Raw genomic sequence first — 26,195 nt, forward strand, 5'->3', positions numbered from 1 at the left:
CAAGCGGCATAGAAGATGGATGGATGGAATGCACAGCTTTGACAAAAAAAAACAGTGGACTTTTAGCGAGGAACCTCATCTATTTAAGACCAAGCTTTTGGTGGAGCCTGAGTGGTGTTGTGGGGCATTTCCATCACAGGAAAAACAATTCTTGTCACTATAGAAGGTAATGTCAATACAGAGAGATATCAAGATGACATTCAGAAAACCAGTGACGATCTCCAAAATGTGGGTGCAAACTCCATCTTCCTCGGTGACAATGCTCCCCCCCACAGGGTATGTTTATCAGACAAAACCCCTGGACTTTGTGTGCGTAGAAAGAATGGCCTTCCAACAGTCCTGAATCTAAACCCAACTTGTGGGATCAACGTGCTCATGCTGGGCTTGGGCCAGTGATAGAGGTACCAACACGACCACGCTGGCTGACCTGCTGGTTAAGGAGTGAAATGCCATCTCAGAACAGCATGTGATCAGCATGCCTCAGTAGCAAGCCATGCTACTGAGGCACGTGACGGTTTGTCAAGTACTTGCTAATATGTCTTGTTTCTTCCTTGTGATTGATAAGAGTTCTATCATCCAGTCCAACAAAGAACACAAAACAACAGTCAGTAACATTTCACATGTGACCCATTCACATACAGTCGTCCCTCGCTACAACGCAGTTCGAACATCGCACCCTCGCTCTATCGCGATGTTTCAAAAATGAATTAATTAATAAATGATCATTGTTTCGTGGTTGACAATGGTCTATTATTCATCCAAAAATGCTGAAAGACAAGTCATATGTAGTGTTCTGATCTCAAGGCATCAGTTATGTTACATTAATGTTACGTTAGCTTACATGACATTACCGTCTCGTGTCCCTGTAGAGGTGCTGTGCCTGCACATAAGCTACACAACGTGGTGTGAGCAAAAATAGTCATCGTGAGGATGGATGATAGACACAAGTCGACGCCATGCGATCGACCCACATTATGTTCAAGATACTACAACAATGATCGTTCTCAATGCTAACGGGAGTTATGTCTCATTATCGTTTATCATGTTTACTACATTAGTTCATACGAGTATAAAAGGGACTATGGGGTGTTTTTTCATGTCTATAGTGCTAGAAATGGCACTCCTCATCCCACGAATGTAGGTTCCTTACAAACAGGGCATTCTTTGTCAAAAGGTCATAATGCTACATGTATATAACAAGCTGTGCATCTCTCAGCATTCACACACAGTCTCAAAGGCAGGGGTGTTCAAAGTAGTATGACAGGGGTGTTCAAAGCCCGGCCCGGGAGCCATATTTTTTTATTGTCCCCTGGTATATTCTAAAAATAAAATTCAGATTACAAAGAGTAACAACATTACAAATGGTTAGGGAAATATGAAGGTTACAAGAACGAAGGCGTAACTTTACGGGAAAACATTGAAATATCACGTGAGTAAAAACCTGCTTTGTCATCTACATACTGTCTATATATGTATATGCAGGCTGCTTTTTCTTTAAATATGGTGGAACCTCGGTTAGCGTACATCCCGGTTAGCGTATGTTTTCAGTTGACAATTCATTTCAGAAATGTAAGCAAGAATTGTTTGCTTACATTTCCATATGACATGCGTCTTGTTGTGTTATTCATACATTGCATATGTCCAACTGTGTTTGTAGCGTTACCAAAAAACGTCCCTGCAAGCATTTTGTTAGCATGGAAACCGGAACCGGAAGTCATTGCCCCCCAGCTCCAACGCTAGGACATCATCAGTGGTTGACTCTTGATTCTTCTTGATCACAGCTTCAAAATAGCCTACGGTGGAGCTAAAGAAAGTTGCAAGGGCATTTTGATAAAGAAGGTGAGAAATACAATTCAAGGAAAGACTCGTAGCAAAACGCGAATGTGGTGTCCGTGTGGCTCTCGCTGCCTCAAAGCCATATTTACTTTTTCTGTATGTCGTCCCCTGTCAAAAATGTGTCTCTAAGGGAATAGAAACTTCGAGCTAATAGTAAATTAAAATGGGAGGATTCTGAGTGTGTTACCATCAGGGGTGTCCAAAGTCAGGGTTTGGCCCACGCCATATTCTAAAAACTAAATTAAACACAGCCCACATCAGAACTTCAAGCTACATGGTGCAAATTATGTGTACTAGTTTTGGGTTCTGAATGTGGAGATGAGCTGCTGGAACTCCTGAGATGTTTTTCTTTAAATATATCAGTGCAAAGCATGTGTTGACCTACATTGGAGTGGTTGTATAGCGTGTGTAATAAAGTGAAGGTAAAGAATTTCAAAGTGCCTCCCACATTTGTAGATTTTTCCGTGGAAAAAAAACACCCTTGCTTTACATACACTAGAGTATGAACTCTATACAAAACATATGCTTTTCCACTCTTCAGTCTCAGAGGCGGGGGGGGGGAGGAGGAACATATGCCAATGCACCATCCAGTAACCATCCGGTATTCACTTTCCCGGAAAACTTGAGTCGTTTTTGAAAATCACCCGCACTGAATTCCTCCCTCTTTTGCTGACTCACGCTGAATGACTGCGCCGCCTCAGAAGCATCCAAAAATGACAACAGACTGTAAAATATGGGATGGTGCAGCGAAAAAGCAGAAAGGAGTGTTAACATCAATCGCCGACGTACATTATTAAACACACAAAAGGCATGTGAATTTTGACTGGAACTGCACGTGCGTTCTAAAGGGCGTGTGGGTGTGTGCAGTGGATACAGATATGTGATGTGTGTGTGATGTGAGCCCATGGCCAGTGAGTCATCTTGTGTTATGCAGAAACGCTTGGATCTCGCTCACGTCTTTATCTCACAGACTGAGCCATCCATATACTGTATACTGTATAAGCAAAGTAGTGAGCTGACTCATGAGTGTCGTCATAGACATACAGTATACATGACTTAAAGGTGAGGAAATGGTTCATCATCAAGTGGGTGTTTGAAGTTGTGTGGACTCAACAATCAGCAAATAAAAAGCATGTTTTTTTCTACTACAAGAAAGTAATACCTCAGTCTTCCCACAAACATGTGTTCTTTGCCGGAATGCAGGTTAGTGTTATAGAAAAGTCGTCCCTTACAAGTGAACTGTTGTGATCTGGTTCATTGGAGTTCAACGAAAATGCCAAATATGTTAGGGAAAATGTGTTACAAGTACAGACTCTTTGCTCTGCTGTCTCCCTCTGTGTGTGACAATGGCGCTCAGTAAAAATGACAAACTTTTCAGCGTGGTACAAATCAGCCTTTGTAATATTCTGATGCAGGCCATGTTTATGTTTATGTGCATTGTTTGTTTTTTTTTAAAACAACAAACGATCTGTGGGCTGCAAATGGACTTTGGACTCAACACCAACTCAATTCCAATCGACCAAAGACTTCAGACAACCTATAGAAACTTTTCACAGCTCATGGTCTGCCCAGAAGATTGACTAAAGAGCATCTGGACTCTAGATTCTTCAAGACCTCTGATCCAATGGAGGCTTCATCAGTTGTGACAGACTTGGTGGGGAGTTGGAGACGCAGATATTTAACCTTTCACTGGGACTTCTATACAGGGCGAAGGGGTCACATGTGGTTCCTCAGTACTGTGAAGGGACTTGTGAGTTGTTGGGAACCACCAGACTCACGGAGGTCTAGTCTAGGGATGTCCAAACTTTTTCCACTGAGTGGCGTATACTGAAAACTCAAAGGATGCGGGGGCCATGTTAATATATGTCACAAAACATACAGTATTACACACAAAGCTTTGTGTTTATGTTAACAGTGTCAATATTTCAAGCTTTTTATTTTTTCATAGAACTTTTGACTCTATTTTCCATTTGTTTATTTTGTTTAATTTTATTTCTATAATGTGCTGTGCCTAATAAAAAACAACCCACAGGGCACCAATGGCCCCCAGACCGCTGTACTTACTGTTAGTTACATTGGTTTGTAACTGTTAAGCATCTATGTACTGACTGCTAATTAATGTATTTGAATTTTACATTAAAAAGTGGGCATGTGTTACTCTTGTTCCTCAAAGCATGCAACTTGTCAGTGTTGTGCGCTGCCAGTGTTACAGTGTTCCCTCGCTCTATCGCGGTTCACATTTCGCGGATTCGCTGTTTCGCAGATTTTTTTTTTTCATGCTTCTTTATTTTTTATTACAGCGTATGAATGCTGCTACAAGCCAAGCCTGGCCCTTTAAGAAGAATTGCATTGTGGGACATTGAGTGTCTATCTCTTCCCTCTCTCGTCTGTCTGCACTGTCCATTGTTTCCTGCGTCCTGATTGGCTGTAGACCACTGTCAATAAATCTCCTTCATGCCGTCCTGCCATGTCTTTGTGTTATTGCTAGCTTGCTTGCTAGCTTGTAAATGAATCTTTGGTTTGTCTGCAGCAATATGTTTTAACAAGGATACAAAAACGCTACAGTACAGCGGAACGGCACCAGGACAAAAAGGCACAGTCACAGTAGTGAAATATGCGTGAGTGACTTAATGACATGACATCTGTTCCGAGGAGCGTGTGGGTGGATGTCGGAGCCAGGCGTGCCGGGACACTGACATGAGTTGACAGATTTTTAAAATCATTTTTGGATGGCAAGAAGAACTTTTGTCTACACCTGTGAGTATATTTCTTCAAGTCTCCTTTCCATGACGTATACGTGATGGATACATATTGGATTTATATATGCATACGAATGGGTCGCATTTTAAAAATTCAGAATTGTACTGTTCACTCTGACATGAAAAAAAAGATTTAAAAAAAGATACAGGTCACATTTGAACACAAAAATTGGACTTGACTTGCAGTGTGAACATAGCCTACGGTGCAAAGCGTTAGCTCGGCTAATTAGCTCCAAGCCTCTCTGTTCAGGCTAGCAATATCGCGGTACATACGAGCCTTCTTCCGGCACACACACAAATGTGTAGAAGCAATGTTTAATCACAAAAAGTGCACTCAAAGGAGTGGAAGAAAAGTTCTTAACAGAAAAAAAACTATCACAAAAACAGGGCAAAGCCACACAGTACAGAAATACAACTAAGGGAGTTGCTGAAAAAACTAAGCAAAGCTTGCACATGAACTCACAAAATACAACAGTCAGAAAATGGCCAACATGCAGGATATGTGCAGGGTAGCACAACAAGAGAAGGTTGAGCTGGAAGTGAGCGTAGCCATTGCAACAATGTGACAGTGACTGAGCGTACAAGCATGGCTTAAGAAGGCTGATTGGAATTGCTCCCAGGTGTGTGCAGGTGGCTCCGCCCAGGCAAGAACAGCAGTGCACTGCAACAGGGAGAAGACAGGAGGGGCAGATCCAGCAGAACATAACATTACTCACCCCTCTTACAAGGCGTCCCCTGGCAACCAACCTGGCTTAGCTGGATGGAGGGAGTGGAAGTCGCGGATGAGAAATGGGTCGAAACCCAGGAGCACAACCCTCCAGGTCGACCAGGTACTGCACCCCTCTTCCCCTTCTTCTGCAGATTTCACCATATAAGCTGGATGACCATGGATCATGTGTGGCAGAGGAGGAGGCACATCAGGCACAGCGGGCTTGTGGTCACTGGCTTGAGATGGGACACGTGGAAGACTGTGTGCACCTTGAGGGATGGCGGCAGCTTGACCCTCATTGAAGAGGGATTGATGACGGCATCAATGGTGTACGACCCCACAAATCTTGGCGCTATCTTCCTGGAAGTACCAGACAATGGTACGTACCGTGATGAAAGCCATATCTCCTGTTCAGGTAGGTAGGCTGGGGCAGACGTGCCCAACGCCTTGTAGAAAGCTTACTTACAAGCATACATGAGACACAAACTGGGGACCCCAATCAAAGACCATGCAGAAGACGTGTCTCACCAGCAGTTGGGCCCTCTCCAAGGACGACGGTAGCTTGGACAAGGTGATGAAATGTGCCATCTTCGAGAAGCGATCGACCACGTTGATAATCAGTGTTGCCACTGGGCGTGGAGGGTGGGGAGCTGCCGCAGGAGCCCAATAAGCGGACGGTGGGAAGACTTGTTCCTGGTGCAGACGGAGCAGGCAGTGACAAACTCCTTGATGTCAGTGGTCATGGAAGGCCACGAAAACCTCTCAGCAACCGCAAACTGGGTGCGACTAACTCCAGGGTGACAGGCCACAGGGTCCCCACTGCAGCACCTCAGCTCAGCAGGCACGAACATCTTGTCAGGGGGACAACCCTCAGGGACCTGCACTCCAGCTGCAGCATCAGTACGATGGTCTCCGGGGGGGGGGTTGTCAACCTCAGCAGGACCAAATATTTTGGAGAGGGCGTCCGGTTTAATGTTGCATGAGCCAGGTCTGTAGTTAATCGAGAAATTGAAGCTGGTCAGGAGAAGGGGCCAATGTGCCTGGCAGTGGAGTTTAGTCTCCGTGCTGTCCTGATGTAGGCAAGGTTCTTATGGTCTGTTACCACCAGGAACCGACAGCGGCGCCCTGAACAAAAGCAGAACTCCTGCAGCGCAAGAACAACGGCCAGCAGCTCCCTATTCACCACATTTTAATTCTCTGAAAAACAACTCGGCTGCTGCATTGGTGAGGCCAAACAGCATAATGAGATACTCGAAGTGACCCAAAGCTGTGTTAAAGCGGCCTTCCAATCATCCATCCATCCATCCATCCATTTTCTTTACCGCTTATCCTCTTTAGGGTCGCGGGGGCATGCTGGAGCCTATCCCAGCTGACTTTGGGCGACAGGTGGGGTACACCCTGGACTGGTCGCCAGCCAATCGCAGGGCACATATAGACAAACAACCATTCACACTCACATTCATACCTATGGGCAATTTAGAGTCACCAATTAACCTAACATGCATGTTTTTGGAATGTGGGAGGAAACCGGAGCACCCGGAGAAAACCCACGCACGCACGGGGAGAACATGCAAACTCCACACAGAAATGCCCATGGGAGAATCAAACCCAGGTCTTCCCGATACATACTATATATATGAAGGGAGAAAAAAGAACGCTGTAATGCTGTCTATTAAATAATGCTGTCCTCACCAGCACACAGCAGTCCAGCCCCCTGAAACCTGCTGGCAACAGTGGACCTCCCGACACCGCTCCACCAGCAAAAGGTGCTAGATCGATTGCCTTCAACCTGATATGCTCCGAAGCATATGAGATGTCGCGAGACCAAAACATGACCACAAATTAGCTGCATTGCTGTATAAGCCGCAGGGTCAAAGTGTGAGAAAAAAGTAGAGCTTCATACACCGGAAATTACGGTAATTACAAATGATTGATTGGCTAATGTATGTTTTCACCAGTTGAGGTCGCTTTGGTAAAAAAAACCCAATATATATATATGTATATAGGCGCCTGCTGTATTTTAAAAGAAGCACTTCTTTGTAAGAAATCAATAGGGACACGTCGACCTCATTTTCCTGATGCACACGTAGCAAAAAGACAAGCCTGAGGTGAAAATAAGTATTTACCAAGGGAAAAAGAAAGGCTAAAAAAATGATTATAGTGTTGGGATAGGGCATAATGAGCATCCCCTTGGTGACGGTTAAGGTGGACATGAATGAACCCAAATTTGGCCTTAATGGAGAGAAGTTGGGCCGTCTTTGAAAAGTGCACTGCTCGCCCAGATACCCGAAGGTCCTGTGTGACCTAGTTAATATGTCCCCGTGGTGGGTGTTCCTGACAGGCTGGCCTGTTTTTAACTACTTCACTTCCCTTCTTCTGCTTGCTACATGCTCTTATCTGTCTGCTTAGTATTCATTATACCCACTTGACTACTATACTGTGAACCTCCTGTTTACCTCATCTACTCTTCATTCATCAGTGCAATATTTTGCTTACGGTACTTTGAATGCTGTATATGGTCCAGTAATGTGCATATTCTAACATATGCAAATTTGACTTTTATTCTGCACAAAAATACATTAGAATAAAAAGACCATGATTAATGGCTGATATGTAGGCACAAACATTCAGTGGGAGAAATAATGATTTGATCCCCTGCTGATTATGGACGTTTACAAAGCTTACAGAGCCATGAACAGTCCATCACTTTTTATGACAGGTTTGTATTTTATTTAAAAAGAAAATACAGAAAAAGGCTATTAAAAAAAGGCTGTAAATAGACACACTTGATATTGGCTTTTTACCAAAGTTGTGGACTCACGCGACTTGGACTCGAGTCAGACTCGAGTCAAAATTTTGTTTAGTTTGGACTCAACTTGACACTATCATCAAAGACTTGGATTTCAACTTGGACTTTGACAGCAATGACTCAAGATTTGACTCAGACTTTAGTCTGATGACTTGAAAATACTTGAGATTGTCAGTGTTGAGTAAAATCATTCCCCATTCAAAGTATTCAAGTAACGTGATTGTTTTTAAGTAACTTCCCAGCAAGACAACCTATTTTCCCTTTCAATCTGCATCGGTGAATGCATCTATTAATGTCCAATCAGGTTTAAGAACAAACAACAAATGTGTGGATTACATTTCAATTACAATTCAAAATGCATTGATTGTATTTGTCAAATTTAACAGATTGTTACATTGTTAAAATGCCATTCATTTGGGAGACACTAAACACTCGTTATGCTCAGGAATCAAACATTTAGGCTGTAACCTGACTCGAGGTATGCCTTGGTTTGTACATCTTTACTGAGCAGCAGCTCTTCCCTCAAACAATGTCAGGTCACATCTCATGTAATGAATGAACACGTTATGCTTCTTTTACTGTGATTGGCCTAACCAGTCTATGGACGTTAATCCTACAGAAAATATATGGAGGTTAGTGAAACTTTGAGTTTCCAAGCAACAGCCTTCAGGATTTGTAAAGTGTCTGTAAAGAGGACTGGAACAAAATCGATTATCCAATTACATGTTTGGGGAAATACGTATTTGACTTTCACTTTCGAATACAAATGAATATATAACCTTCATTACTTCCGCCTAGCGCAACGCAAAGCGCAGCGCAGAGATGATGTTTTTGCCGGCGTTATTTGTTTGTTTGTTTGTGTGTGTTCAAAATAACCTGAAAAGTTCTGAATAGATTTGGATGAAATTTTTGAGAAATTGTCAAAAATGGCATATAGAAGAACTGATTAAATTGTGGGGGTGCTCCGGATCACCGTCTGGATCCAAGAATTTTTGAAAGGATTCTTTAACATTGCGACATAGGACCATTTTCAGCATTTGTGCATATAAATCCATAAAAAATGGTCAGAGCACTTGGGAAAAAAATACAGGACAAGTTTCCAACAGGTTTTACAAAAAGACTGATCCAAAAAATGTAAGACTATTATTTTGGTGTGAATCACAATATGGGGGGAACTATGGCGCTTGCCAGAGGTCTGGGCTCTCCGAGTGCTTCTCTAGTTTAATTTTAGTTTAATTTTTTACTTGATTTTTAGTTGATTTGTGTTGAGTTGAGTTGGGTTTTTTTTTTTCATTTTTCTGTCTCTCTTTGTTAAACCAAAAATCATCGTGGTCTGTTCATGTCTTTGTAAGGGGTTCAAACTATTATTTTCCATAGTAGTAATCCGTTGTTTCTCTTAATAATTAAATAATTAAAACTGGGCAAAAATACTGGGCAAAATTGTCTAATGATGTATTGCATCAATAAATGTAAGGATGTTTGCATTCATTTTATTCACTGACACAAGTAAACACACAATCTATGGGAATAAAATAAGTGTAAAAAGATTAAAAAAAACAATAAAAAAATAAAATGAAAAAAAATGAATTTAGGAAAAAATAAAACGGAATTTGGGAAAAAATAATAGGGTTCTAATTGAAGAGGCGAGAGAAAGCGACGAGGCGACGAAAGAGAAGAAAACAAAATGTAAATAACAGACAGAAAATGTGGCTAAACAACAGTCTGAACACCATGACGTGTATCCATCGTAACACGACACGTACATACCACATCTGATGTGTTGCATCGTCTCCTCCCGAATGGAGCGGAAGATGCAAGACGCGATAAAATTAACGTAGCGCACATCAGTGAGATTAAGGTTAATGTACCTTACTAACACAACGTTAGCTTCCTCTTAATTATGACTACTCTCGAATATGTGGCAATTTATTTTGATGGTAACAGGACTTCATATGGGGTATATTTCATCTGCAAAAACACAGCGCTGAGGTAAGTAGATGGAAAATACAATAGTAACATTTTAGCTCACTAATCAGTTGCTGCTCATTTCACAATAAATGAAGATGACTATATGGGTAACAATTTTAAAAACCGTCTAAAAATGTTAAAAACCATATTTAGAAAGTCATGAACAGGTTTTCTATGCTCTAACTACAAAAATATTGCGTTTATTCATATTGAATCCTATTTCACAGAAATTCACTTATTGTGTCTGGGACCAATTAACCGCGATGACTTTATTTGTAAAGAGGAGTGGACCAAAACAGGAAACGTCTGACCTTTGCGCTTGCCAACAAGGCTTTCTCCACCTAGTACTAACCCCCAATTTGCTTGGGATTCAAATACTTATTTCACTGAATTGAATAGAAATTTAAACGTGTTTTAAGGGTGATTTTTCTTTGATATCGTTCCCCCCACCGTAATGTATACTAGTGAATATGTTGCCAAGGAGTTAAGTCATTTCTTTTTCATAAAGAAATACATTGACTCACATGATCTTGCATGAGGAGAAGGTGCGAGTGGGAAGAGGTAGCTGTCAACTGTGGGATGTGATGAATGACAGATAGAAGGGGAGGAGGAGGAGAAGGGCTTCATCCCAGCGCCTGTCGTGACTCCCGCCCTGACCCGTGCAATGACCAGGGAGGAGTGGGAGGAGGATGAGGAGAGAGACGGATAATAAACACAGAAACAGTCCACGATGTGGAGGAAGGCAAAATAAAGGGAAAAAAAGAGTAAGAGAAAAAAATAACGTGGGCCGAACTGTTCTAATTTTTCTCGCCAGTGAAATGAAGGACACGGCAGGAGGGGTAGGTGGGTGTCAGAGTGGGAATGGAGCATCATCTATTTGTCATCTGTCTTTCTCACTCCCATCTAGCCATCTATTTTCTTTCTTTTACCCCCTCCTCCTTCCCCTCTATTTTTCCCCTCTTTCCACATCTCTGTCCTGCATTTTTAACAGTGCATTATTAACCTTGTGTTACCTTCCCTTGGGTTAGCTCAACTGGCTCATTTATGATGGAGAACATTGTGTGATGCTGCCTCCTCCTTTAACATAGCACGCCACATACACACACTATACGCTTAATACGTAGCTTTATGGTGTCCCACAAAAATGTTACCAGAAAGAAGCCACAACACACACACACACACACACACACACTGGCAAATTATTAGCTCCCAGTGCCAGATGTGCCACCCACACACCAACACGCAAAGCCCTGTCGTCGACAATCACAGGAAGTTTGTGCTTGTTTGCTTATATCCCTAAGGACGATGTTGCGACAAACTGATCACGTTCCTAAATAGCGTGAGTGAGCATGAGTGGAATTAAACCTTTTTTCATGATTTTTGCCTTGCCAACATGTCTTTCTGCCACCTCTCTCCTCTGTATTGCAGTGCCCATGTTTGGCGTTCCCGGAGCCACCTGTGCCAAACCATGCTAAAACTGTTGCACTTAGATATTTTTGCCTGCTTCGCTGCTTTTAAAGTATTATTTAACACATTGGCGCACAGTTCGAGAGATATTTAATGACAGGAACCGTTTCAAATTACAAATTGTAATATTTTTAATGAGGCTTAAAAATAAATTCTGACTGCAAGTGAGTCTGCTTTCATGACTCTAACAACACATAAAATATATCACATATTCATTCTTAATTTTATCACTTTATGTATGAATTCAATTCATTTGGTAGTGAGCTTTTGTTTTAGTGCACATTAAAAAAACAATTGCTAGTCAACAGAAAATAAATACACCAATATAGATGGCTTTTGCATTTTAAAAGCGACGTTATAGTAGTTATGCTAGCCAGTTCTTACGAGTTTCTGTATTGTGAGTATTTACTGCGTTTTTCGCTCATCGTATTCCTGGTTACCGTGTGCTCTTAGTTAGCTAGCTCCTCTCTTTAGTTTAGTGTGGCTTCGCCCTGTTTCAGTTGTTTCGTATTTTTCTTTGCTTCTTTTCCCCCAGCGACCTTAAAAATAAATAAATATAGTTTTTCTTCACTTGTGTCAGTTTCTGCATTGGAGTCTAAGTATTAGGCTTCGCCGCCTCGTAGCAGAACGGTGTGGCCAGAAATGGAATTGCTCGTTCAGCACAAGAAATGGATCCTTTAAACAGTCTGTCGAGGATGGGTCCATTGGGCTCTCAGGTTCAGCAATTTTTGGCCAATTCTCCTACAGCTAGCTCCTCACCTGCCGTCGACACCACATCGCCAATCCACCCTCACCACCTGTACATTTTCCACACCACACACGTGAGCCCAGCATACCTCATCTTCTTTGCTATAGCGGAAAACTGGGCCTCTGTGGACAATTTTCACAGCAGTTCAACACCAGCAGCCACATACCTACGCACATAACCAGTCCAAGACTGACTTCATCATGAGCTTGCTTACCCAAGCTATTGTTGGCTCCTCCTAAGGAGATTGGTCACTCACCAAACTGATGCCCTCACCTTGCAGATTTTAAATAACCATCGCAAGCGTATTTATTTTTTCATTATGCCTTCCCAGTCGGCCCCTGTATTCTTGACACTTACTTGGCTTACGATCCATGACCCACGCATAAACTGCTTTAAACCTGCCATGATCAAATTGGAGCCCCTCTTGCCATTCCCTCTGTGTCCAGTCTGTCGTTTCTTCCCTTGTCACGAAATCGGAAGAGCTATCTACAGCCTTATCCTGGGTCTACAGTCCAGAGTTTAATGATCCATCTCCAGAAACATAATGCCTGCGGCCCAAGTTGTGGGATCTCTCCAGTGGGAGGTGGAGAGAAAGGTCGCCAGAGCTGCCAGAGACTACCAAGTGCCAGAGGGGTGTTCGTACGACGGACTATTTGTTCCCGAGTAAACATGATTTTGTGTACTCCAGTGGGGCACGCCTCCAAAATTGCTTGCCATCCTGGTACTATCCTGGCCGCACCCATTTCCTCATTGTTCTGAAGTTCTGGTGGCGATCCATGAAGAACATCATTGAGTTTGTCTCCGCCTCTTCTGTCTGCAACTGCAACTGCAACAAGCCCTTTCATCGTCCTCCTGCGGGTATCTGCTGTCCTTTGCCCATCCCCTACTGCCCTTGGCCACACATTGCACTGGACTGTATCATTGACTTCCCACAGTCCCACACTGTCATTCTCACCTCAGCTTTTCCAAGATGCCGCATCTCTTTGCCCTTCTCAAGCTACCATCGTCACTGGAAACAGTCCGCCTCCTCGTCAAGCTCATCTTCGGCATTCACGGCATTCCCTACAACCTGGTGTCTGACGGAGGGCCACAGTTTGTGTCCCAAGTGTGGAAGACTTTTTTCAAGGCTCTTGGTGCCTGTGTCAGCCTCTCAGGATACCAGTCTCAGTCAAACGGCCAGACAGAGCGAGTAAACCAGGAACTGGAAGCGGCTCTCCATTGCATCTGCTACCAGCACTCTTTGTCCTGGTCCTCATACCTACCCTGGGTGGTTTTAAACAACATCACACAATTACAATAAGTTTGCCTGGACTAGCTGCCAATCTGCTCACTTTGTCCTCCCATCTACCACCACATGATGAACTAGACTGGCACGGATTTCATCAGATGTCACTGTCCTCTCACTCTCCCTTTTCCTCTTCCTAGTCCCCGTCCTCTCTGTTGTCGGACAACCTCTGCACGGTCGTAATCCATTGTTCCAAAGTGCATGAACATGATTCTAGGCTCTATTTATTGACCCACGATTCTGATTGGTGTGTTAACAATTTTTAGGATAAGTGCCTTCACCTGGATAAAGGTGTGGTCTCTGATTTTGTGTTATGATAATGTAACGGATGCCAGCCTATGAGGCTGCGCAAGTGTATGTTGGTAAAAGCTCACTCGCTCTGCCTTAAGAGCTGCGCTGAACATGCGGTCGACAGTCTGGGCTTTTGGCCGTGTGGTCAGCGCTCTCGTCTCCCATTGCGAAGGTTCTGTGTTCGAGCCCCGGAGGGGACAGTGTTACAATAACTTGAGTTCATTATATTGAGAGCATGTGTTTGCTGAATGATAATAATGATTTATCTAGCCAGTCTTGTGTAAGCCTTTGCGGAGAGAGTTTTGAATAATGAGATGTGTGGAATCAGGTGAATTGTGAAAAGGTTTGGGTTTTTGTGCTACAGGAACCAGGTTTTGTGCTTTAGCAATCCACCTCCGCTAAAGATACATCCAGTTTTCCTTGCTCAAGCCCTTCACCACTATCCCACCTAGACCTTGATGGGACTCAGTGTTGCAGCTTTGTGTATACAAAGGACCTTAATTTGGATTTTCTGTGAATGGTGACGAGCTGTTTGACAGGAAGGAGCTCTGAGTGAAGATGTAGATTGCTTGCTTCTTGCTAGTTGCCATATACAGTACTGTAGTTAGAGTGTGTTATGTTTCTGTTCATGTTTTAGTAGTTGATTACATTTGATACTTGTGTGCCAGTTAATATTAAAAAAATAAGATACTTGGGGTGTATCTGCAATGCGACTTTTACTACCCTTCCTTATTTGTCATTAAGATTAACAGAACGTATCAAGAGCGTTTTAGTGTTTCCATTGTTTTATTACTACCACAGTTGTTGTACTTGCATGGCACTTGATAATGTCAAAATACTTGAAACCTTACATGCTTAACATGGATACTTTGAAATACACCACAAGTTTCAGGCTCTATGCGTACCCCCAGGGGTACACCAAATGTCATGGGGGAATGTCCATCAAAATAAAAAAACAATTAGCCCCTAACCCTCACAATTACGAGTGCACCTGAACGCCTCACGTCGCAAGGGGAACAGAGCAGAAAGGAGACAGACCATGAAGTTGTTCATTGCTCTGTGTGCATCATATGAACAAATAAGTAAGTTTGATGGTCAGTGTTTAATCTTGAAGATTTCATTTGTATTGCTGCTCCAATCCCAGCACTGCGCAGCAGTGTCAACCTGACTGTGAGTGGGGATTCTCCCCAAAATGAGGCTTTATCATCTGTTGTATGTATTTTTGTACATCGGATACAGCTTTATCTTCATTGTTAAACTTTCCCCTTCAATTTGGTATTAAATTAATATGCAGACTTAAACCCTCGCCATCGTGAGTGGACAAAAAGTGAAGCTCAAATTCAAGCCATTCAAACGGAAGGATGCCAACATGAAATGGAATAAAAGATATGAAGGATGATTACTTATATATTTATCTGTGCTCATGTGAAACGTTATCGAAATGTGCGAAAAATAAACATTTTTGACCCAGAAGTACTATAAATTTAATTAACCAATTAATTATGTTCAGTATTTCAAATTAATTAAGATAAAAAGGTTTATGTTTTTTAAGTGTGCAAGTGTGTGCAAGTGTGTATGATGGGGTACGCAACCGTAAAAAGTTTGGGAACCACTGTATTAAAGTGTTACGTCACAAAAAATCTCAATACGAATGCACGGTTACTATAACCATCCAAAACCCACACACACACGCCAACCGAGGGTATTCAAAACACTGTTTCACATAAGACAGGAAGTAGTTGCTACACATGCATGGAGTGTTTCTTTACAAGGTGACATTGCCAGCTACGGGCCTGGCATGCACATGTCCTTCGCCGTTTTTGCAGGGACCTTTTGTCATCCCGATGTAAAAGATGTTCAGAAAAAAGCATTCCTGTTCCTGCTCAGTATGACATGATGACACAAACATGCACACATGAATGTTTTGGGTGTGAACCCGCAGTCTCCCTCCTTCCTTCTAGACAGTTTCATACAGAGGTGATAATTACCTCATGCTGCATGTTGGTTGACTCAACACACACACGCAGGCACGTGCACACACACACAAAACGTGACACAAAAGCAACACCAGCCTGTTTGTCTTCCAGGAAGGTTTTTGTCAGCCCTGTACATGCTTGCCCATATTTGTGTGTATATGCTTTCATGACTTTGTGCATATAACGTGTGTGTTTCCTGCTCATCCCCCTTCCTTTCACCCCTTTACAGCCCCGCTGAGACTCGCACCTCCCTTCCCATACCGTCTTGTCGCCTGTGACCCAGTCTGGAGGTGGCAAGGCTAAAGCAAGCTCTCCTTCCTCGGGGGGATTTTGACTGAGTAACAGCACAGGCTGCTGGGCACGAAGCTGACGTCCAGCCAGCTACAACAGCAGCTCCCACACATGGAGCACTAAACAAAGAGCTATTCAGCCATGTAGGCTCATCCTCCAGGATGGGGAACCTCTATCCTATCAGAGGCCATTACAGTCCTCTGGGCTATATTAAATTTATGAAGAAATACTAATAAAAATAGCATATAGTTTGAAAAAAGAACAGTTATTATGAGTTTTTTATGTTTTGAGAGTTGCATGGCAGGCCCCATCAAATGCTCTCAGGGGCCGTATATGGCACACGAGCCGTGGGTTACCCACACTATGCAAGACCCTTATGGGGGAAAAACGTAATAAATAAAATAAAATAATAAATCAATCAATAACTAAATAAATTAATTAAAAACAGCTAATAAAAATAGCTAATTAAAACAATACATTTGAAGCCGAAACAAATACGCTCAGTTTTGATTGCCTGCCAGTCATTCATTGAACAATACTGTAGTGGTAACACTGCAGTATTGTTCAATCAAACTCATGCAGCTAAATATTAGGGACGAGCTGGACACGCCTTTCAGACGAGCATCCGTTACAGATAAAGCATTTTTGCAGAGTACGGGCATGAAACGAGTACAGCTCATCATTCTCCGTAATTGTGATGAAGGAAAATCCTCATTGGGTAACTACTTATGTATTCACTCTTCACGCTCTGTGATTGGCAAGTCACACTCAGCTACCGCCCCTCCCTAGACAGACTCGCTACAGTCAGAGAGAGGAGCCTCTCACTCTTTAACACACAGACACAATACAGACAGCGACTCTCTGCTTGCTTGGCTCGACTCCAGCTCACGTTCTCTAGTTCGCTCTATTTCGGTTTGTGTGATATTTGAAGTTAGTTGGTACACTCGTTTCGTTCCGTATACGGTGCATTTGACAAGACAGAGTTGAAAATGACAGCTTTTTTTTTAGGTTTTCCTCAGCTCAGTTTGTGTCTAAAGTTACTCCGTAAACTTGTTTTGTTACGTTTGCGGTGCATTTGACAAGACAGAGCGGTAAACGGTTCGTGTTGCGTAAGTCACTCCTGGTGGGTTTTTTTTCATCTGCTTGCTTATAAATTGGCTGGTGATATAAAGTCAGTTGGAAAACTTTGCTCGTAGTACTGAACGCGGTGCTTTTGAGAAAACTACAGTGGAGAAAGCTGACAGATTATTTCCCTTTTTGCCATCACTGGATGTTTGCATGAACTTCACACAGATCATTAAAAAATAATTAAATAATAAGGTCTTACAGATCACTTATACACATATAGCTGAATAATAAACAATAAATACAGCAACTTCTCATCAACCTATGTCAATTTTTGACTTAAAAGACTGTACAGATTTCAGCCCCACCTATTTCAGGTTAAACCACGCCCATTTCTGGGTTATACTGCGAGTATAGACAACATCCAAATAATTTGGGTGAACAGATACAGATACAGATGGTGGTGTACTCACTCCCTACTGAATATGGTGATTCAAATATAAAACAGCTCTCAGTGTGATGCAATGCTGTTCTACCCCACTGAATAACACAGAATCTTTGTAAATGCACATTATTTCATGCAGTTTGCTTATTGCTCAATAAGTTGTGTAATTGTATTGTGACAAAAATGTGTGTTGATTTTTTTTTTTGCTTCATCTGCTGTGGAAAACCCGTTTTCTTGCTGCTCAATTATTAATATCTTCATTCAATTTTGATGCTTTTCTTTTGCTGGAGAAGGTCCTGAGTGATGGCCTTTGTGTAGGATGCACTGTACCGCACCTCCGCCATCTTCACCTCTACACTTCTGTCCATCCATCGTTCACCTCCATCCACCCCCGATCCCTCTCCGGCCTGTGTAGGAGTGTGTCTGTGATGCCTGACAAATCGGAGGGAAAGAGCACTAGACAGGGGGAGAATTAGATCATGTAATGGGAGCTGCTGGCAGTGTGACTAAATTGGCTAACTATAGCTAACAACATTAGACGTTGTCCATCTGGGGCCTTGCTTGTCCTCCCTCTGCTCCTCTTTGTACAATCATGTAAAGGACTCCCTTATCTTTTCAGGGAGGGGGCTTCTCTTTTGGGAATAACAGAGAGTGCAACAAGAATTTAGAAGGAAATCGTACAAAGAAAAATGTAATCTGTGTATTACATGCACAAAATACATGCACAAGGTACAACAAATATGGTCGCCATGGAAATGCTACACGCAAAACATTCCATTTGGTCACAAACGTTTTGAAACATTTTGCCACATTTTTTAAAGCAATTAGTATGCGGAGCGAGTCGTGTCACAACATACTGTATTATATACAGTACATCAAAACGTGACGTAGCAGGAAGGCTCAAGTTGCTTCCAGTTTCTCAAGTCATGGCAGTTTTACTTATACTGTATAGTGGCAGCACAACACAATTTATATTAAGGCACAAGGATCAAGTGTAGAATTCTGCTTCTTATACGTACGTGAAAGAAAACCAAGAAAAACCCCACAGGAGGAATCACTTAAACATGGAACAGAACCCGGACTCAGTGCGGGGCTGCTATCTGCCTCAACCAGCTGAGCTGCGACACAGACAGTGAAGGAACGGAGGGGAGATACAATGTATGGAGAAAACAGGATTACAGGGAGTCAGAGCGATAAAAAAACATGTACAACAGACTATAACAAATTTCCATAGTCAAATCTGACTGTTTAGATTGTGGCCATAGTCGACTAATAGTTTTTTTTAAGAGCACTGCTAATAGCAATCCTTACAAATAAGCACATCTCATTTGCGACTTTTTCCACCTTAAAGAAAAAAGCTAAAACACTCAGATAAACAAATAAACATGGCATGTGTGCAACAACAGTACCTTTACCAGGGCTCCAGACAACGGCTAAGATAAATCGCTGCGGGTAAATCGACCGCTATCAGGCTCTACAACACCTGAACCATTTTGTATTCACTATGTCACTATGCATTCTTTACTTGTGTATCTTGCTTGCTGCTGTAACAGGTGAATTTCCCTGCTGTGGGATTAATAAAGTACTACTACTACTACTACTACTACTACTAAATTTTTCATCTAGTCACGCATGTGCGACCAGATAAAAGTATGCCTGTTGACAAGAGATACAGTTTGTCCCTTACGACTGTGAAAATAAAAAATAGTGGTGAAAGTAGTAGTAAGTAGTAGTAAGAATAGTAAAATGTGGAGTCGATTGACGACAACTTGTCACAGTTTAAGACTATCAATGCCAGCGTGTGTGATCGCTCACATTTCAATCGCATTCGATTGACTTTTCGACAATCTTTTTTTTTGCCTGGCTCTAATTACTTCTGACGCTCTGGCGGCAGCTAGCTAGCTAGCTAGCTAGAGTTATCCGCCTAGCCTTCAATATCTGTGATTGTTTTGTTTCTGTTTTTATCTATGGTGATATTTTGTCTTTAAAACAAACAAACAATGCGGTTCGGTCAGAGATCATTTTTGTCCCAGAAGGAAGCTACAAGTGACGGGGTACATGGGGTACGTGCTAACTTAAACAAACGTTACACTTAAAAATGTTGCTCTCTACTCTTGTTTTCACCACTCTGATTTTAAGTACCTCACCAAAGAATATATGCTTCAACTCTTCGTATTTAACTTCAATTCTAAGTCTTCAATTCAGACATGATGCCTGTATTTAATGACAAATGAGCATAAAATAGCATAAAGACAATGTTGGCAGTCAACATAATATGTTGTTATGTTGTCACATAAAACACAAATAGCTCACCTCTCCTTTTGTTTTGTCAAAGTAGCTTTAATAGTGCTTAATGTTGGATACACCTGCGCTATCATTAACGTGCACATTCGCTTTACGCTCTTTTATACTGTCCTATTTGACCAGGACAGATTTCTATAAGAAATACTTTAAAATTGTGTTTTGTTGTGTTTATTGTGTTATTTTTTTAAGAAAGCAAGATACATTATTGAACAATTCATTTCCAATGTATTAGTATTACTCGAAAACAGGCGTCAAATTAAATAATAAATTGAGGTTTGTGTCAAATAGTACAACATTTGTTCCACACAATTAAAGGCAACCCCCCCCACCCCAAAAAAAACAGTTGGGTTGCTTGGCCCTGCCAAAAAAGTATCCGTTAATTATTTCTTCATAAGTTGGCGACCCTACTAGTTAATTTGCCCATTTTATTTTATTATTATTGAATATTTTTGGTTGCTGACAAACTTTTGCTCCACACTTGTGGAGGTCGTTTGCCAGCCCACATTAACTCCTACAGAGGAAGAATGTGGATGTGGTACTGCAGTTGAAAATGAGAGGATATGTGAATGTTTACTTTGCAAGTAAATTTTAGTGTGCGGCCCTAAATTTTCAAGTTAGGGGTCACTGTGCTCCTGTGAGTGAGTTTGGAGCCTTGTTTAGTGACACCGAAAGCAGCTCACATAGATGCTCAGTCCTCCGCCTTTGGTCTTCCTAGTTTCAGTTGTTCTATCATCCGGAAGTGATTGGTGGTCGGCTACCTCAATAGCATTGTCACGTATTTTGCTGTTAGTCATGTCTCGGTAAAAATGATGATGTTGCAGACCGAAAGTCTCATATTGTGAGTTAGGTGGAGTCATAACTTGTCCATTTTATTCACCAAAGACCGCACATTAGCGAGGAAAATGCTCGGAAAGGGGAGTCTGTGCGGGGTCAACTTGACCTTGGTTCGTACTCCTCCGCACCTTCCTCACCTTTCATTACGTTCTCGACGCCACTTGCGATCACTTCCGCTCAGCTGGGTCGTGTGTGTAGACTTCAGTACTCTGGAGATCTCAGGGCAATTTGGCAATGCCAAATCCAATATCCAACAGCCAACATCCAAAAGCTCTTGCCGAGCTTGTCGAAAAAACAGTCCTGATATGAAAGGGTTAGGGTAATAATAATAAAATAATCATTACAAAACTGCAAATCTGGAAGGGATGCCGCCATCTTGAGTAAGTATAGATCTTCTGTTAAACACACACGTCAATTTCAATTCTTTATTAACACAAATTAGGCTGAATTTGTAGAAAACAATTGTATTTATAACAAAAAAGACTTGATGTGTAAAAATGTATGCCCAGCAACAGCCATGGGCACCCCCCGTGTAGTCAGAATGGTACAATCTTGATCACATGACATTTTCATATGATTCGACTGCGAGATCAGACTCCTCTGAATTGAATCATCGAATAGGTGACTATTCTAAGACACCCGTAGCAACAGGATATGCTCAGCATATGATTTGACTTTTTATTATTAGTATTATTATTTTACGCATACAGAAACACTGAATGATGTGGAGGGCCACTTTTCTTTATTAAACACGCTAAAATCACATTATTTCATGCAGTTATAATTATAATTTACTATTTTGGTAAGAACTAAGAATGTCATTTTTTGACAGCCATTGGATTTGTGTGCAAAGTTGTGTTGTCTACAATTTAATTATTTATATACTTGGGGTAAATCATTGCTATTGAAAAACTATATAAGCCAATGCATTTTTCTCAGTTTTTTTTTTTTTTTACAGTTAAGTCAAATATAATAAAAGATGAACGTTAATACATTAAGAAATTATTGTGAGTTAAAGTTTTTTTTTAAAACATTCAACTTTTTTTCTTTTCGGTGTGGCCGTAATCCTCCGTAATGTTCTCACGCAAGATGTATTTATACTGTGTGCTTATAATATGCTGCGGGCTAATAAAAATCAAGCTGCGTGCCACAAATCACCTGCATGCTGCATTTTGGATACCCTTGCCATAGATGATCAAGTTAAAATAGTCAAGTGTCCATCCCTAATCTCTGTAAACTTTCCTGACTTTTGATGAGTAATAAAACAGTTCCACTATAACATGTGCGGTGTAAAAAGTGTGTCCCTGGCTGCGTCCACACACCTGGCACCCAGCCCGGGTTTGAGGCCAGGCAATCTGTGCTCCGGCACCTCTGCCGACCCGCCAGCTGCTGGATGCCATGTGCACTAGTATGAACGCGAGCCCCGCAATGGGCAGATGCTGGGAAGGAAGCCACGCATGGCTGACACAGGCGGACGTCAGTTGCTTTCCAGTGGTGTTTGAAGCCAAGTTCATCTCTGGATGAGAAGCTTAAAATGGGGTCTGGCTTTGTTTTTTGAATTTATAGATAAAACGAGCAGATGGAAGGAGAATGCATTGTTATCCTGTAAAAACTGTGGGCGGGGAGGATTTTTTTGAAGGATAGGGCCACAAAGAGGGTCAGCACAAGCATGGAGGCAGAGTGGAGGTGAGTGGAGCAAAAAGAGAAAGGATAATAGCCGCCGAGTAATAGCACACGGCTTCCAGGCAAAGATGAAATATTTGCAATTCCGTCGGGTCCCCGGTCTGCAGGCTCTCACTCCATTTGTATGGAAATGAGTTTGTCTTTCTTTTTCTGAGGAGCGCTGAGGAGGAGGAGATGCAGGGAAGGTGCACAAACTGATATTGTGATGCTTTTGCAAGTCTGGGGGCCCAGCTTTATTTCTGCACAGCACATATGGATCAAATAAATCCATGCCTCGATGACAGACTGATCAATGTGAGCCTTTTCGCTCCTCGTCAAGGCCTTTGTCTGTTATTGACACTTTTCTCACCTCTCTCCTCCCACCGTCAGTGCCACCCTCCCTGTGCATGCAATCCCCACAGCTGGGACTACTTTGATCCCGCTACTGCGTCTCTTCCGAGGTAGAGGGCAGATACCGTAGAAGGCTTTCTGTTTTGCTATTTTCAGCAGCAGAAACTGGTCTGTGTATGCATGCGAGTACTGGGGCGGGCTGCCACTCACGTATTCATGGCCAGCTGCTCCTCTCTGCTACAGCCAGGCTGAGAGGAGGGCTAAAGAAGGATGGTAAGACATCCCATCACGGGCACACTTTACTTCCCTTCTTTCCTTCCCTCCTTCCTTCCTTCCTCTCTGAGTCACAGCCGCCAGCCACAAGTCTGTGTGGGTCTGAGTCATGCCTCAACTCTCGTGAGATGTCTGCGAAACCATCGACATGAGATATGAAAAGAATAGAAAATGAGAACAGGAGGTTGTATTCTTGTACTGAAACAGGAACATTCTAGCAAGAATAAGCCACACTGCAGCAGTTGTCGGTTGCAATGTTGCTGCTTACTATGATGGCCACTGTGGAATCTCTATGGTCATTTTCCCCTAGCAAACAATGGACAATAGAAAAACCTTTGATTCACTGTGCAGACAATGTCGTAAGGAACATTTTAACATCTTGAAATGTCATACAATTGTGAATATGAGTTCAAAAAAATAAATTGTGTACACAATCATCCAAGGCAGCAAAGGGAAAGAGGAACAAAGTCGCTCCAGGTAACTGGACTACACACAGCTTAATTTTTGGTATGCATCAACAGGTTAGGTTTACGGGAAGTTTAGTCGCATGTACCATGTTGGTGCTACGCTATACTTACGTACCATTTCTTTTTCTATGGCCTTCATCACATTTTCCTATTTGCCATCATTTGTACCCTTCTGTACACGAAATACATGCAAGCAGAAAGCCAAAGAAAAAGCAGATCTTGCCATGTGTTGACTCCATAATGCTCACGTGGTATAGTGCCTAGGTGAATTGGTTTCTTGTAAAATCGACTTTCCTGGATGAATTTACTTGTTCCCAATTTTCTTGGGCGTTTGTTTATTATTGTTTATAATTACTGGTAGTAGGAAACTGGCTTATTTTTGTACTACTTGATTTAGCTTACACTCTTGGGTACAACTTCACAATAAGAATTTCTGCCGATACAGTTATTAATATAAGGATAATAATGATACATATATATATATAATATTTTGTAATACATTTACAACATGGGTAGGGTCAAGTGACGGGCTGTCCGGGGAGGCAGTCATAATCACACAATTAAATAAACAAATAACAACATAAAATGAATATTAATATTTGTCACTGCCATCCTTCTTTAGACAGAAAAAGCCAGTGTTTTCTTTGACAGCAGGAAGAAGTATTTGAAAGCAACATTTTTCACAAAAGTGAACTATTCTCTTTTTTTTCTTGTTATTCTCTTAATGAGCAACCTGAATTACCATAGAAAAACTACAAAGGAATCAATGCCTCGCCAGCCATGCACCTCACTGCACGTCACTTGTAGGGTCATTGTTTATTTCTATTTACTTTGACATTTATCCATCCATCCATCCATTTTCTATACCGCTTCATCCTCATTAGGGTCGCGGGGGCATGCTGGAGCCTATCCCAGCTGACTTCGGGCGATAGGCGGGGTACACCCTGGACTGGTCGCCAGCCAATCACAGGGCACATATAGACAAACAACCATTCATACTCACATTCACACCTATGGACAATTTAGAGTCTCCAATTAATCTAACATGCATGGTTTTGGGATGTGGGAGGAAACTGGAGTACCCGGAGAAAACCCACTCAAACTCCACACAGAAATGCCCAAGGGAGAATCGAGACCAGGTCTTCCCGATCTCCCGACTGTTACTGTGTTGGCCTACATGCTAACCACTGGACCACCGTGCGGCCCCATTTAATATCACATTAATATCACAATAATACAACTTAGATGTACTTTAGAGTAGTTAGTGTACAGCTTTGAAAGCAGTTTAGATTTAATGACAATAAGTGTGGACTCCAGTCTTCTGATGATGACTTTGGACTCAACTTGACAATATCAAGACTTGCAACTTGACTTGGACTTTGGCAATGGTAATGGTAATGGTTTCATTTATTTAGAACATGCATACAAGTTACATTGGAATACATCACATGCTGTAGTACAGTTCACAGTTCCACATGTCCAAAAACGAGTAGGAAGAAGCAAAGCTTATTCAACCCACCCACCCATACTTTTCAAATCAAGTTTTAAATGTACTCTTTGCCAATTTTAAATACATAGAAATGATAAGGCATAATAACAATGTGGCAAAATAGGAGTCAAGGTTTGTAGTCATTGTAAATAAATGATATAACAGTCATAATGAGCTGATAATGAATGTAATCCTTCCCTCTGCATCGTTCTTGTTTGTGGGTTGTGTCCCTTTTCCTTGTTGTCTTGCTTATATGATCTTTAGTATTTTTCCAGGTCCTTTGATGTCTTTGGCAACAAGCACTCTGGTCTCTAGTCCTAACTTGATGTAAATTTTGCAGTTGGCACTCGGATCCTTCCCTCAAGTCACGTGTCTTTCTGCTTCTTGTGTGGCTGTTAGCGGCTCTGTTGGTGGTAGCATTCTTTCCAGGGGTGGCCTTTCTGGGGTATCTGGACCCGAGCTCTCTGCGCTTGAATCTAATTGTTTTTTTCTCTGCATTGTTGCTAAGCAACCGCCGCCTTGAGCTTCACCGGTTAGCCGGTTAGCTTGCCTTACTAACGGCTGTCGGTGCCTATAATTTGGTTATTTCAGCGAGCTCGTACCTCTCGCCAGTCCAAGTTGAAGTCAGCAAGAGATGTCCTCACGCTATTCTGGTTTTGTAATCACGAAGTGTGGTCGGGAAGACGCCAAAATAGTTCAAAACTCCAGTAGCAAAAGGGGAGCTCTCGCCGTGAACGTCTTTCCGGTCAACAGGAATTGACGTTATGTTCCTGTTGACATCACTGACTTGAGAATTGACTCAGACTTTTGGAGAAGCCATGGTACTATGTTTATGGAACCAAAGGTTAGTCAAGAGAACTTCTCAACACAGACAACACACTTCCGGTCTTCTCTTCCACATCCTGTTCACTTGTAAAAATAGTTCACATTGACTTACCTGATGGCTAGACTGGCTACCTGATATGTTCAGTGTCAAGTTGTCAAATAACCTGTTCAGAGCAGACCACTTGATACACTTTTTGCTACACTTCATTCTTCATTGTACTGCAGTTTATTTCTACTCTTTCCAAAGGCTTGTAAGCCACAATTTGCACTGTTTCAATGTAACTATCTCATCACATCTTAGATTCATTTTGTCCAGCATTAAGCTGTTGACTCTCTGTCCA

This window comes from Dunckerocampus dactyliophorus, chromosome 10, assembly GCF_027744805.1.
Source record: "Dunckerocampus dactyliophorus isolate RoL2022-P2 chromosome 10, RoL_Ddac_1.1, whole genome shotgun sequence".
Classification (NCBI taxonomy): domain Eukaryota; kingdom Metazoa; phylum Chordata; class Actinopteri; order Syngnathiformes; family Syngnathidae; genus Dunckerocampus; species Dunckerocampus dactyliophorus.